Below are 14,784 nucleotides of genomic sequence, written 5' to 3' on the forward strand. Positions count from 1 at the left end.
GGAAGAGTAAGACGCGGAGATCACCTTCCTCCCCACAGATACACCAGAAATACATCTACACGTGGAACGACTCCTACAGAACACCTACTGAACGCTGGCAGAAGACCTCAGACCTTCCAAAAGGCAAGAAACCTCCCACATACCTGGGTAGGGCAAAGGAAAAAAGAATAAACAGAGACAAAAGAATAGGGACGGGACCTGCACCAGTGGGAGGGAGCTGTGAAGGAGGAAAAGTGTCCACACACTAGAAGCCCCTTCGCGGGCAGAGACTGCGGGTGGCGGAGGGGGGAAGCTTCGGGGCCGCGGAGGAGAGCGCAGCCACAGCGGTGCGGAGGGCAAAGCGGAGAGATTCCCACACAGAGGATCGGTGCTGACCGGCACTCACCAGCCGAGAGGCTTGTCTGCTCACCCGCCGGGGCGGGCGGGGCTGGGAGCTGAGGCTCGGGCTTCGGTCGGAGCGCCGGGAGAGGACTGGGGTTGGCGGCTCGAACACAGCCTGCAGGGCGTTAGTGCGCCACGGCTAGCCGGGAGGGAGTCTGGGGAAAAGTCTGGAGCTACCGAAGAGGCAAGAGACTTTTTCTTGCCTCTTTGTTTCCTGGTGCGCGAGGAGAGGGGATTAAGAGCGCCGCTTAAAGGAGCTCCAGAGACAGGCACGAGCCGCGGCTAAAAGCGGGGAACCCAGAGACGGGCATGGGACTCTAAGGCTGCTGCTGCCGCCACCAAGAAGCCTGTGTGCGGGCACAGGTCACTGTCCACACCTCCCTTCCGGGGAGCCTGTGCAGCCCGCCACCGCCAGGGCCCCGGGATCCAGGGACAACTTCCCCGGGAGAACGCACGGCGCGCCTCAGGCTGGTGCAACGTCACGCCGGCCTCTGCCGCCGCAGGCCCGCCCCGCACTCCCCGCCCCTCCCTCCCCCGGCCTGAGTGAGCCAGAGCCCACGAATCAGCGGCTCCATTAACCCCGTCCTGTCTGAGCGAAGAACAGACGCCCTCCAGCGACCTACACGCAGAGGCGGGGCCAAATCCAAAACTGAGCCCCGGGAGCTGTGAGAACAAAGAAGATAAAGGGAAATCCCTCCCAGCAGCCTCAGGAGCAGCGGATTAAAGCTCCACAATCAACTTGATGTACCCAGCACCTGTGGAATACCTGAATAGACAACAGATCATCCCAAATTGAGGAGGTGGACTTTGGAGCAAGATTTATGATTTTTTCCCCTTTTCATCTTTTTGAGAGTGTATATGTGTATGCTTCTGTGTGAGATTTTGTCTGTATAGCTCTGCTTCCACCATTTGTCCCAGGGTTCTATCCATCCTTTTTTTTCTCTCTCTTAATAATTATTTTTTTATTTTAATAACTTTATTATATTTTATCTTACTTTATTTTATTTTACTTTATCTTCTTTCTTCTTTTCCTTCCTTCCCTCCTTGCTTCCTTCCTTCCTCCCTCCCTCCCTCCCTCCCACCCTCCTTTCTTTCTTTCTTTCTTTCTTTCTTTTTTTCTTTCTTTCTTTCTACTGCTAATAATTCTTTCTTTCTACTTTTTCTCCCTTCTGAGCCGTGTGGATGAAAGGCTCTTGGTGCTGCAGCCATGAGTCAGTGCTGTGCCTCTGAGGTGGGAGAGCCAACTTCAGGACACTGGTCAACAAGAGACCTCCCAGCTCCACATAATATCAAACGGTGAAAATCTCCCAGAGATCTCCATCTCAACACCAGCACCCAGCTTCACTCAACGACCAGCAAGCTACAGTGCTGGACATCCTATGGCAAACAACTAGTAAGACAGGAGCACAACCCCACCCATTAGCAGAGAGGCTGCCCAAAATCATAATAAGTCCACAGACACCCCAAAACACACCACCAGACGTGGACCTGCCCACCAGAAAGACAAGATCCAGCCTCATCCACCAGAACACAGGCACTCGTCTCCTCCACCAGGAAGCCTACACAACCCACTGAACCAACCTTAGCCACTGGGGACAGACACCAAAAACAACGGGAACTACGAACCTGCAGCCTGCAAAAAGGAGACCCCAAACACAGTAAGATAAGCAAAATGAAAAGACAGACAAACACACAGCAGATGAAGGAACAATATAAAAACCCACCAGACCTAACAAATGAAGAGGAAATGGGCAGTCTACCTGAAAAAGAATTCAGAATAATGATAGTAAAGATGACCCAAAATCTTGGAAATAGAATAGACAAAATGCAAGAAACATTTAACAAGGACCTAGAAGAACTAAAGATGAAACAAACAACGATGAATAACACAATAAGTGAAATTAAAAATACTCTAGATGGGATCAATAGCAGAATAACTGAGGCAGAAGAACGGATAAGTGACCTGGAAGATAAAAGAGTGGAAATAACTACTGCAGAGCAGAATAAAGAAAAAAGAATGAAAAGAACAAAGGACAGTCTCAGAGACCTCTGGGACAACATTAAACGCACCAACATTCGAATTATAGGGGTTCCAGAAGAAGAAGAGAAAAAGAAAGGGACTGAGAACATATTTGAAGATATTATAGTTGAAAACTTCCCTAATATGGGAAAGGAAATAGTTAATCAAGTCCAGGAAGCACAGAGAGTCCCATACAGGATAAATCCAAGGAGAAACACGCCAAGACACATATTAGTCAAACTGTCAAAAATTAAATACAAAGAAAACATATTAAAAGCAGCAAGGGAAAAACAACAAATAACACCCAAGGGAATCCCCATAAGGTTAACAGCTGATCTTTCAGCAGAAACTCTGCAAGCCAGAAGGGACTGGCAGGACATATTTAAAGTGATGAAGGAGAAAAACCTGCAACCAAGATTACTGTACCCAGCAAGGATCTCATTCAGATTTGATGGAGAAATTAAAGCCGTTACTGACGAGCAAAAGCTGAGAGAGTTCAGCACCACAAAACCAGCTCTACAACAACTGCTAAAGGAACTTGCCTAGGCAAGAAACACAAGAGAAGGAAAAGACCTACAACAATTACAAATAATGAACCCACAACAATTAACAAAATGGGAATAGGAACATACATATCGATAATTACCTTAAATGTAAATGGACTAAATGCTCCCACCAAAAGACACAGATTGGCTGAATGGATACAGAAACAAGACCCATATATTTGCTGTCTACAAGAGACCCACTTCAGACCTAGAGACACATACAGACTGAAAGTAAGGAGATGGAAAAAATTATTTCATGCAAATGGAAACCAAAAGAAAGCTGGAGTAGCAATTCTCATATCAGACAAAATAGACTTTAAAATAAAGACTATTAGAAGAGACAAAGAAGGACACTACATAATGATCAAGGGATCGATCCACGAAGAAGATAAAACAATTGTAAATATTTATGCACCCAACATAGGAGCACCTCAATACATAAGGCAAATACTAACAGCCATAAAAGGGGAAATCAACAGGAACACATTCATAGTAGAGGACTTTAACATCCCACTTTCACCAATGGACAGATCATCCAAAATGAAAATAAATAAGGAAACACAAGCTTTAAATGATACATTAAACAAGATGGACTTAATTGATATTTATAGAACATTCCATCCAAAAACAAGAGAATACACATTTTTCTCTACTGCTCATGGAACATTCTCCAGGATAGATCATATCCTGGGTCACAAATCAAGCCTTGGTAAATTTAAGAAAATTGAAATTGTATCAAGTATCTTTTCCAACCACAACACTATGAGACTAGATATCAATTACAGGAAAAGATCTGTAAAAAATACAAACACATGGAGGCTAAACAATACACTACTTAATAACGAAGTGATCACTGAAGAAATCAAAGAGGAAATTAAAAAATACCTAAAAACAAATGACAATGGAGACACAACGACCCAAAATCTATGGGATGCAGCAAAAGCAGTTCTAAGAGGGAAGTTTATAGCAATACAATCCTACCTTAAGAAACAGGTAAGAACAGGAAACATCTCGAATAAACAACCTAACCTTACACCTAAAGCAATTAGAGAAAGAAGAACAAAAAAACCCCAAAGTTAGCAGAAGGAAAGAAATCATAAAGATCAGATCAGAAATAAAGAAAAAGAAATGAAGGAAACGATAGCAAAGATCAATAAAACTAAAAGCTGGTTCTTTGAGAAGATAAACAAAATTGATAAACCATTAGCCAGACTCATCAAGAAAAAAAGGGAGAAGACTCAAGTCAATAGAATTAGAAATGAAAAAGAAGTAACAACTGACACTGCAGAAATACAAAAGATCATGAGAGATTACTACAGGCAACTCTATGCCAATAAAATGGGCAACCTGGAAGAAATGGACAAATTCTTAGAAACTGCCAAGAAACTGCCAAAACAACCTGCCAAGACTGAATCAGGAAGAAAGAGAAAATATGAACAGACCAATCACAAGCACTGAAATTGAAACTGTGATTAAAAATCTTCCAACAAACAAAAGCCCAGGACCAGATGGCTTCACAGGCGAATTCTATCAAACATTTAGAGAAGAGATAACACCTATCCTTCTCAAACTCTTCCAAAATATAACAGAGGGAGGAACACTCCCAGACTCATTCTACGAGGCCACCATCACCGTGATACCAAAACCAGACAAGGATGTCACAAAGAAAGAAAACTACAGGCCAGTATCACTGATGAACATAGATGCAAGAATCCTGAACAAAATACTAGCAAACAAAATCCAACAGCACATTTAAAGGATCATACACCATGATCAAGCGGGGTTTATTCCAGGAATCCAAGGATTCTTCAATATACGCAAATCAATCAACGTGATACACCATATTAACAAACTGAAGGAGAAAAACCATATGATCATCTCAATAGATGCAGAGAAAGCTTTCGACAAAATTCAACACCCATTTATGATAAAAACCCTGCAGAAAGTAGGCATGGGGGAACTTTCCTCAACATAATAAAGGCCATATATGACAGACCCACAGCCAGCATCGTCCTCAATGGTGAAAAACTGAAAGCATTTCCACTAAGATCAGGAACAAGACAAGGTTGCCCACTCTCACCACTCTTATTCAACATAGTTTTGGAAGTTTTAGCCCCAGCAATCAGAGAAGAAAAGGCAATAAAAGGAATCCAAGTCAGAAAAGAAGAAGTAAAGCTGTCACTGTTTGCAGATGACATGATACTATACATAGAGAATCCTAAAGATGCTACCAGAAAACTACTAGAGCTAATCAATGAATTTGGTAAAGTAGCAGGATACAATATTAATGCACAGAAATCTCTAGCATTCCTATACACTAAGGATGAAAAATCTGAAAGTGAAATCAAGAAAACACTCCCATTTACCACTGCAACAAAAAGAATAAATTATCTAGGAATAAACCTACCTAAGGAGACAAAAGACCTGTATGCGGAAAATTATAAGACACTGATGAAAGAAATTAAAGATGATACAAATAGATGGAGAGATATACCATGTTCTTGGATTGGAAGAATCAACATTGTGGAAATGACTCTACTACCCAAAGCAATCTACAGGTTTAACGCAATCCCTATCAAACTACCACTGGCATTTTTCACAGAACTAGAACAAAAAATTTCACAATTTGTATGGAAACACAAAAGACCCCAAATAGCCAAAACAATCTTGAGAATGAAAAACGGAGCTGGAAGTATCAGGCTCCCTGACTTCAGACTATACTACAAAGCTACAGTAATCAAGACAGTATGGTACTGGCACAAAAACAGAAAGATAGATAAATGGAACAGGATAGAAAGCCCAGAGATAAACCCACACACATATGGTCACCTTATTTTTGATAAAGGAGGCAAGGATATACAATAGAGAAAAGACAGCCTCTTCAGTAAGTGGTGCTGTGAAAACTGGACAGGTACATGTAAAAGTATGAGATTAGATCACTCCCTAACACCATACACAAAAATAAGCTCAAAATGGATAAAAGACCTAAATGTAAGGCCAGAAACTATCAAACTCTTAGAGGAAAACACAGGCAGAACACTCTATGACATAAATCACAGCAAGATCCTTTTTGACCCACCTCCTAGAGAAATTGAAATAAAAACAAAAATAAACAAATGAGACCTAATGAAACTTCAAAGCTTTTGCACAGCAAAGGAAACCATAAACAAGACCAAAAGACAACCCTCAGAATGGAAGAAAATATTTGCAAATGAAGCAACTGACAAAGGATTAATCTCCAAAATTTACAAGCAGCTCATGCAGCTCAATAACAAAAAAACAAACAACCCAATCCAAAAATGGGCGGAAGACCTAAATAGACATTTCTCCAAAGAAGATATACAGATTGCCAACAAACACATGAAAGAATGCTCAACATCACTAATCATTAGAGAAATGCAAATCAAAACTACAATGAGGTATCATCTCACACCAGTCAGAATGCCCACCATCAAAAAAATCTAGAAACAATAAATGCTGGAGAGGGTGTGGAGAAAAGGGAACCCTCTTGCACTGTTGGTGGGAATGTAAATTGATACAGCCACTGTGGAGAACAGTATGGAGGTTCCTTAAAAAACTACAAATAGAACTACCATGTGACCCAGCAATCCCACTACTGGGCATATACCCTGAGAAAACCATAATTCAAAAAGAGTCATGTACCAAAATGTTCATTGCAGCTCTATTTACAATAGCCCGGAGATGGAAACAACCTAAGTGTCCATCATCGGATGAATGGATAAAGAAGATGCGGCACATATATACAATGGAATATTACTCCGCCATAAAAAGAAATGAAATTGAGCTATTTGTAATGAGGTGGATAGACCTAGAGTCTGTCATACAGAGTGAAGTAAGTCTGAAAGAAAGAGACAAATACCATATGCTAACACATATATATGGAATTTAAGAAAAAAAAATGTCATGAAGAACCTAGGGGTAAAACAGGAATAAAGACACAGACCTACTAGAGAATGGACTTGAGGATATGGGGAGGGGGAAGGGTAAGCTGTGACAAAGTGAGAGAGAGGCATGGACATATATACACTACCAAACGTAAGGTAGATAGCTAGTGGGAAGCAGCTGCATAGCACAGGGAGATCAGCTCGGTGCTTTGTGACCACCTGGAGGGGTGGGATAGGGAGGGTGGGAGGGAGGGAGACGCAAGAGGGAAGAGATATGGGAACATATGTGTATATATATATATAACTGATTCATTTTGTTGTAAAGCACACCATTGCAAAGCAATTATACTCCAATAAAGATGTTAATAAATAAATAAATAAAACTGATCTTTAGAATCTCTACCAAGATTTAGAAAGGAAAAAGGAGAGAAGACACAAATTACCAACACCAGGAATGAAACAGAATATCATGACCGACCCTGTAAGTATCAAAAGGACAGCACAGGGATATCATGAATAACTCTATCCATATACATTCAATAACTTAAATAAAATGGACCAACTTCTCAAAAAGCACAAATTAGCAAAATTCACCAGATACGAAACAGATCATTTGAATAGCAATGTAACTACTAAGCAGACAAAATTTGTAATTTTAAAACTCCCCCAAAAGCAGTCTTGAGGTCCTAATGGACCCGAAGAATTCTGCCTAGAGTTTAAAGAAAAATTAACAACAGTTCTACAAAACTTCTTCCAGGAAACAGAAGAGGAGAGAGCATTTCCCCATTAATTTCATGAAACTAGGTATTACCGTAAAACCAAAACCAGACAAAGACAGTCCCAAAAAACAAACAAACAAACTACAGAGCACTATCTCTTCATGAATATAGATGCAAAATCCTTCACAAAATGTCAGCAAATAGATTCTACAATATAGAAAGAATTACACATCATGACCCAGGGCCCCAGGGCCGCAACAGTGTAATCCACCATGTTTACAGGGCAAAGAAAAAAAATCACATGATTTATCAATTGCTGGAGAAAAAGCTCTTGATACAAGTCAACACCCATTCATGATAAAATCTCTCAGAAAATAGGAAAGGGACTTGCCTGGTGGTCCAGTGGTAAAGAATCTGCCTTACAATGCAGGGGACACGGGTTCAATCCCTGGTCAGGGAAGTAAGATCCCACATGCCGTGGGGAAACTAAACCCAGGTCACAACTACTGAGCTCATGCGCCTCAACTAGAGAGCCCGCGTGCCACAAACTACAGAGCCCACGTGCTCTGGAGCCCGTGTGCCACAACTAGAGAGAGAAAACCCACATGCCACAACTAGAGAGAAGCCCATGCACCACAACGAAAGATCCCACATGCCGCAACTGAGACCCAACACAGCCAAAATAAATAAATAAAATTAATAAATAATAAATTAATTTTTTTAAAAAAAGGAAAAAATAGAAATAGAGGGAAAGCTTCTCGACTTGATGAAGTGCATCTAAAAACGTTACCCTTTACGGCAGAAAACTGAATACTTCCTCCCAAAGATCAGGAATGAGACAGAGATGCAACCCAGCCCTTTCACATAACATAGATATGCAAATTCCAGCCAGTGCGACAAAGCAAGAAAGGCAGTAAAGGACATACAGACAAGAGAGGAGGAGATAAAACCTGTCCCTAATTGCAGATGACATGATTGTCTACGTAGAAAATCCCAAGGAAAAAAAATTTTTTTCTAGAACTAATAGGCAAGTTCAGCAAAGTCTTGAGATACAAAAATCAATCCTACTTATATATACTAGCAATGAACAGTTGGAAACCCCAATTTTAAATGCAATACCATTTGTAATCACTCAAGAAATTGAAATACTTAAGTGTAAAACTAACAAAACATACCCAGGACCTATTTACAAAATACTGATGAAAAACTCAAAGAAAATCTAAATAAATAAGAGGTAGATTATGTTCATGGATTGGAAGACTGAACATAGTAAAGATGTCAGTTCTCCCCAAATTGATCTACAGGTTTAATTCAATTCCTATCAAAATCCCAGTAAGATTTTTTTGGTGGGCATAGACAAGATTATTCGAAAATTTATAGAGAAAGGAAAAGGGACTAGAATAAATCAGTTTTGAAAAAGCATAATAAAATGGGAGGCATCAGTCTAAATTTTCAATAAATTTGAAAACTCATTACAGAGCTACAGTAATGAAGACAGTGTCGTATCAGCAGAGGAACAGACACATAGATCAATTGAACAGAACTGTTTTAAAAAACAGAAAAAGACTCACACAAAAAACAGATTTTTAACAAAGGTTCAAAAGCAATCTGGTGGAGGGAGGGTAACCTTTTCAACAAATGGTGCTGGAGTAATTGACATACATAGACAGAAAGAATAACCTCAACTAAACCTCACACCTTACTTATACAAACATTAACTCTAAATGTGAAACAAGCTTAAGTGGAAACTGTAAAACTGTAAAGCTCTAGAAAAAAAAAAAAAATAGGAGAAAATCTTCAGAATCCAGGGCATCGGAAAGAGTTCTCAGACTTGATGCCAAAAGCATGTGCCATAGGAAGAAAAATGTATAAACTGGACCCCATCAAAATTAAAAATATTTGCTCTACAAGAGCCCCTGCTTTGAAGAGGGTGAAAACACCCGCTACAGACCAGGAGAAAATATTCGTAAACCATATATCTGACCAGGGACTCGGATCTAGAGTATGAAAACTTAACATTAAAAAAAATTCAAACTATACTCCAATATAAAATAAAAATTAAATTAAAAAAATTCAACAACAATCCAATCAGAAAATGAGCAAAAACATGAAGAGACACGTCGCCAAAGATATACAGATGGAAACAAGCACATGAAAAGGCGTTCAGCACCATTAACCATCAGAGAAATGCAAATGAAAACCACAGCGAGCTGTCACTGCACACCCATCAGGATGGCGGAAATGAAAAACAGTGATAACACCAAGAGCAGGCGAGGATGTGGAAATATGAGATGATTAGCTGGTGCGGATATGAAGTGGAAAGGCCACTCTGGAAAAAAGTTAGGCAGTTTCTTTAAAAAAAAAAAAAAAATTAAGCATACCACTACAATTCGACCCAGGAATTACACTCCTGGCCTTTTATTCCAGAGCAATGAAAACTTAAGTTCACACAAGAGCCTGTACACAAATGTTCATGGTAGCTTTATGTGTAATAGCTGAAAATTGGAATCAGCCCTGATGTCCTTCAACAGATAAATAGTTAAACCAGCTGTGGAACATCTATATTATAGAATATACTCAGCAATCCAAAGGAGTGAACAATGTTGATGAATCTCCAGAGAATTATGCTGCATGAAAAAATCCAGACGCAAAGGCCACACACTGTAATTTCATTTATATAACATTCTTCTTTTTTTCTAGATTTTATTTTACTTTTTCCATTTTTTTATTGACATGTAGTTGATGTATAACCTTATATATAAATTACAGGTGTACAATACAGTGATTTTTTTTGAAGGTTATACTTCATTTAGTTATTATAAAATATTGGTTATATTCCCGTGTTGTACAATATATCCTTGTAGCTTATTTTATACCCAATCGTTTGTACCTCTTAATCCCCTCCCCCTCTATTGCCCCTCCCCCTTCCCTCTCCCCACTGGTAACCACTAGTTTGTTCCCTGTATCTGTGAGTCTGCTTCTTTTTTGTTTTATTCACTAGTTTGTTGTAGTTTTTAGGTTCCACATATACATGACATTATACACTATGTCTTTCTCTGTCTGACATTTCACTCAACATAATGCCCTCCAAGCCCATCCATGTTGCTGCCAATGGCAAAATTTCATTATTTTTATGGCTGAGTAATATTCCATTGTATATATATGTACCACATCTTCTTTATCCATTCATCCAATGTCCATTGATGGACATTTAGGTTGCTTCCATGTCTTGGCAATTGTAAATAACGCTGCTATGAACACTGGGCTGTGTGGATCTTTTAGAATTAGTGTTTTTGTTTCTTTCAAATATATACCCAGGGGTAGAATGGCTGGGTCATATGGTAGTTCTATTTTTTCATTTATATAACATTCTTGAAATGACAAATTATGGAACTGGAGAACAGATGAAAGGTTACCAGGGGTTGAGAGGAAGAGAGCAGAAGGGAAGTGGGTGTGGCCATGAGAGATCCCTGTGGTGATGGAAATAGTTTGTATCTCGACTATATCAATATGCAGGTTGTGATTTGCAAGATGTTACCATGGTGGGGGGGGACTGGGTAAAAGGTACATGGGCTCTCTCTGGATTATTTCTTACAACTGCATGTGAATCTACAATTATCTCAAAACAAAAAAGCCTAATAAATAGTAAATAAATAAATAAAAAGAGAGGGCACTGAAACAGGAAACAACCTTCACAGTGTGTGAGTCCATGTTATTTACTGCAGCATCTAGAGTTGACCTAAAACCACGTCCCTAGGCCTGGGCTGCCCTTGGAGAAACACTGACTCAACACACATCATTTTCCTTGGCTTTGTTTTCTTTGGGTCCACTCACTTGTCCTCAGGTACCCTTATATCAGAGGACATTTGACATCACCGCCATATATGGAGAGGCTCCGCCATTGTATGAATGCAAATAATCATAATGAAAATACAACGATAGCAATGAAGACCCTCAAAGACCTCTCACTTGGTTGCAAGTCAAAGCAGGGAGAAGGTTGCCTACGGATGCCCCCAGCGGACTCTGCAGAGATTCCTGAACGCAACCATTCACATCATCAACCATTCAACCATCCCTGCCGAGCCACACCCAGAAGGATGGAATACCCAGACCTCGGAGACGACACCTGTCTTTGAACCTGTGCTCTGCTCCTTTCAAACTCTATGACTTTGTAAATTATTTTTTAAAGTAATGTAAAACATCATTTTTTTTTTTGGCCACGCTGCGTGGCTTGCAGGATCTTGGTTCCCCAACCAGGGATTGAACCCCGGCCCACAGCAGTGAAAGCCCCGTGTCCTAACCACTGGTGCACCAGGGAATTCCCAAACTCTATGACTTTGAATAAGTCACCGTGACTCTCAAGCCATGTTTTCCTTCTTTAAAGGGTGGGGCTCATGTCCACTTGTTCAAAGGACTAGACAACCAGTGAATGTATGGGTGGTAGGCATTCCACGTTGGGATTTTCCCCCTTAATCACACACAGACCTCCCCACCTCCTTCCACTATCTTGGTTCTCTGCATACATGCTTGTGGTTTCTACCACGAGAAAGGCCTCTGGCTGATACCCGTTTGTCCCTCCTGGTGGCCTCATTTCCTCTCGGCAACTAGGCAGCGATTATTTAGGTTTTGGGAGGTTCCCCTCCCCCGACTTCCTGGTCAAAGTAAAACTGAGGAAGCAACCCTTCATCTCTTGGCTTCTCAAAATCTTCCCACAGCCCCCAAGCCTTCTGCAGAAGCTAAACACTTGCTCTGATGGATATCAGTCTTGTGATCCTTAAAGCTTGCCCTTAGCTGGGGCAATAGAATTAGGGTAGTTAACAAGCACATTATTTTAAACCGGCCCTGACGTTTATTCTGCTTTTCCCAGTCAGCTGACGTTATCGGTTTTCTTAGTTGCATCCTGTCTCCCCTTGCATTCTGGCAGATAACATCTCTGCTTCCATTCTCACAGAAAGATTTGCTACGGGAACAGAGGAGCCAGCCACCTCTCAGAATATGGGCCCCAGGGCTTATCTGACAGACCCTCCAGCTCTTAGCTATTCTGGATGAAGGGAAGCCAAATATATGTATAAATACGTGGTCCAGGGTCCAGGGTCCCTTGTAAATCTCGTTGAAAAATGCTACCCTTGGGTGGTTGATCAGTAGAAATGCTAAAAATAGTGTCGCTATCAAATACCTTGATATTTAGATTATACTGTATGTTTTATTTTTCTAACCCTTGGGCTAATAGAACTGATGTTTCTAACCAATTCACACCTTCAGTTTAATTAGGTCCATCATTGAAAAAAAAAAAGAACTGCTTATAAAGCAACGAATTTCCTTATAGGTTGTTCTGTGTTCCGTAGAACACGGATTGTGGACTCAGTTTCTGACAGCCATTATGATTTGCAGTAAATATTCCGACAAAAATAACAGTTGTGACAGGCACACAAGACAACTACTGAACTGGGTCAGGCCCAGTTTTACGTAGCATTTTCTTTTTAACTGCGTGCTTGAAGGTAAATATATCATTAAGAGCACAACGTAAAAAAGAGTTTTTTTTTTTTAACTAGGACCTTCTATAGACTTATCTTGTGGAGTATGTTACATACCTTGATGAAGAGAGATGTACTTGCAGCCAGTGGTGCTCCGATTCAAACACGAATGACCTGGCCTGAAACTGGGGAGACATCCATAGCCCCAGAAAAGACAAGTGGGCAGGCGCCCCAGAGCAGAGAGGCACTGGCCCAGCCCTCCTCCCACTCTCTTTGCTGAGACGGCCGTCTCAGGCATCCTCTCCGGTCCCTACTCTGCAGGCAGCATCTCAGAGGACAGAGGCATCCTCCCTGCATCTTAGAAAATAAAATAAAAGAGGATGGCCTCCCATGGCTTGGCCTTTGAGTCAACGCCGGGTTTAACTGAGAAAAGCACCATTTTGAACCACCTGGAGGAGATGCAAGCAGAGACGAAACTTGGGCTGGCTCAGAAACAGGAAGTCAATTCTTTTCTATACATCACTTAATGTCACAGTAGCAACGCTTAGAAAACAGGAAGAAAGAGCCGCAGAGGGGGGAAGAAAATAGAGCTCAGCTGAGGCCTTTAGTAATTGTGACTATTGATCTAGCAACCCGGCCACCGAGCCTGCTGCTGGGAAATGAAGGTATGGCACCCAGTGCATCAGAGATATGGTTATTCTGTGGAGGCTGGTAAGAATTAGAGCCAGTTTGGTCATTTTCCTGGAGATGTGGTTGGAATAAGCACCAGCAGAGCCTCTTCACGTATTAACGCTGGAGGTTCCCGAGGGCCCAGATCGAGCATTTCCACTGCAGGTGATGATGGTGAGAAGCCTCACAAGGATCTCTGTGATGCCGTCTTTATTTAAAATGTCAATATTTTGTTCAATATGGAATAGTTTGCATTAATTTTTATTTTCAAGATATTGCACGAAAATATTGTCTTGATGACTCAGTTTGGGGTGCCCCTAAATTCTGCATCCATGGTAAGTCCTCTGTCTCCCCACCCTAGTTCCTGCCCTGCTCTCTCTGACTTTGGAAGGAGCAAACACAGGAGTGATGGAACGTGAAAAAGTACAGTAAGTACAATCCATAAACATGTAAAAATACAATATATCAGAATTCAATACATAAATAAAAATAATTATTCTCAGTGGTGGAGGTTGAGAGGCAAACTGAATCTCTAAGCCACATAGAAAACAAACTTATGGTTACCAAAGGGGAAAGGGTAAGGAGGGATAAATTAGGAGTTTGGGATTAACAGATATACACCAATGTATATAAAACAAATGACAAGGACCTACTGCATAGCACAGAGAACTATATTCAATATCTAGTAATAACCTATAACGGAAAAGAATTTGAAAAAGAATACATATATACAAACATAAGTATAAAAAACTGAATCACTTAGCTGTATACCTGAAACTAATGCAACATTGTAAATCAACTATACTTCAATTTTAAAATATTGTGGCTACTTATTGTGGAGATCATTATACATGTGGCAATGTATACAGATACTGAATCTTTATAAAAATAATATAATGTTATATGTGAATTACATCTCAATAAAAAAGATAATCTGAGCTCTTAAAAATAAATAAATAAAATAAAATAAAATATTGCAGCTATTGGTATTGTCAAAAAAAAAAAGGAATCTCTAAGCCAGAATATGAAAGAATGAAAAGAAATACGTTTGGGGGTGACGCAGGGCAGACC

The 14,784-nt window shown here is 40.5% G+C and overlaps 1 protein-coding gene across 4 annotated transcripts in view; it reads right to left on the minus strand.

Moving 5' to 3' along the window:
- The window catches only part of ZNF831 (zinc finger protein 831), a 148,743-nt gene extending 135,218 nt beyond the window's left edge, over positions 1 to 13,525 (minus strand). For all 4 annotated transcript variants that reach the window (XM_029221261.1, XM_029221256.1, XM_029221259.1 and 1 more), the window contains exon 1: positions 13,162 to 13,525. The gene's annotated coding sequence lies outside the window, so the exon portion shown is untranslated. The remainder of the gene's footprint in view (positions 1 to 13,161) is intronic.
- Between the last annotated feature and the right edge of the window lie 1,259 nt (positions 13,526 to 14,784).

This window comes from Monodon monoceros, unplaced genomic scaffold (assembly GCF_005190385.1).
Source record: "Monodon monoceros isolate NGI ecotype Baffin Bay Population unplaced genomic scaffold, NGI_Narwhal_1 Super_Scaffold_13, whole genome shotgun sequence".
Taxonomy (NCBI): Eukaryota; Metazoa; Chordata; class Mammalia; order Artiodactyla; family Monodontidae; genus Monodon; species Monodon monoceros.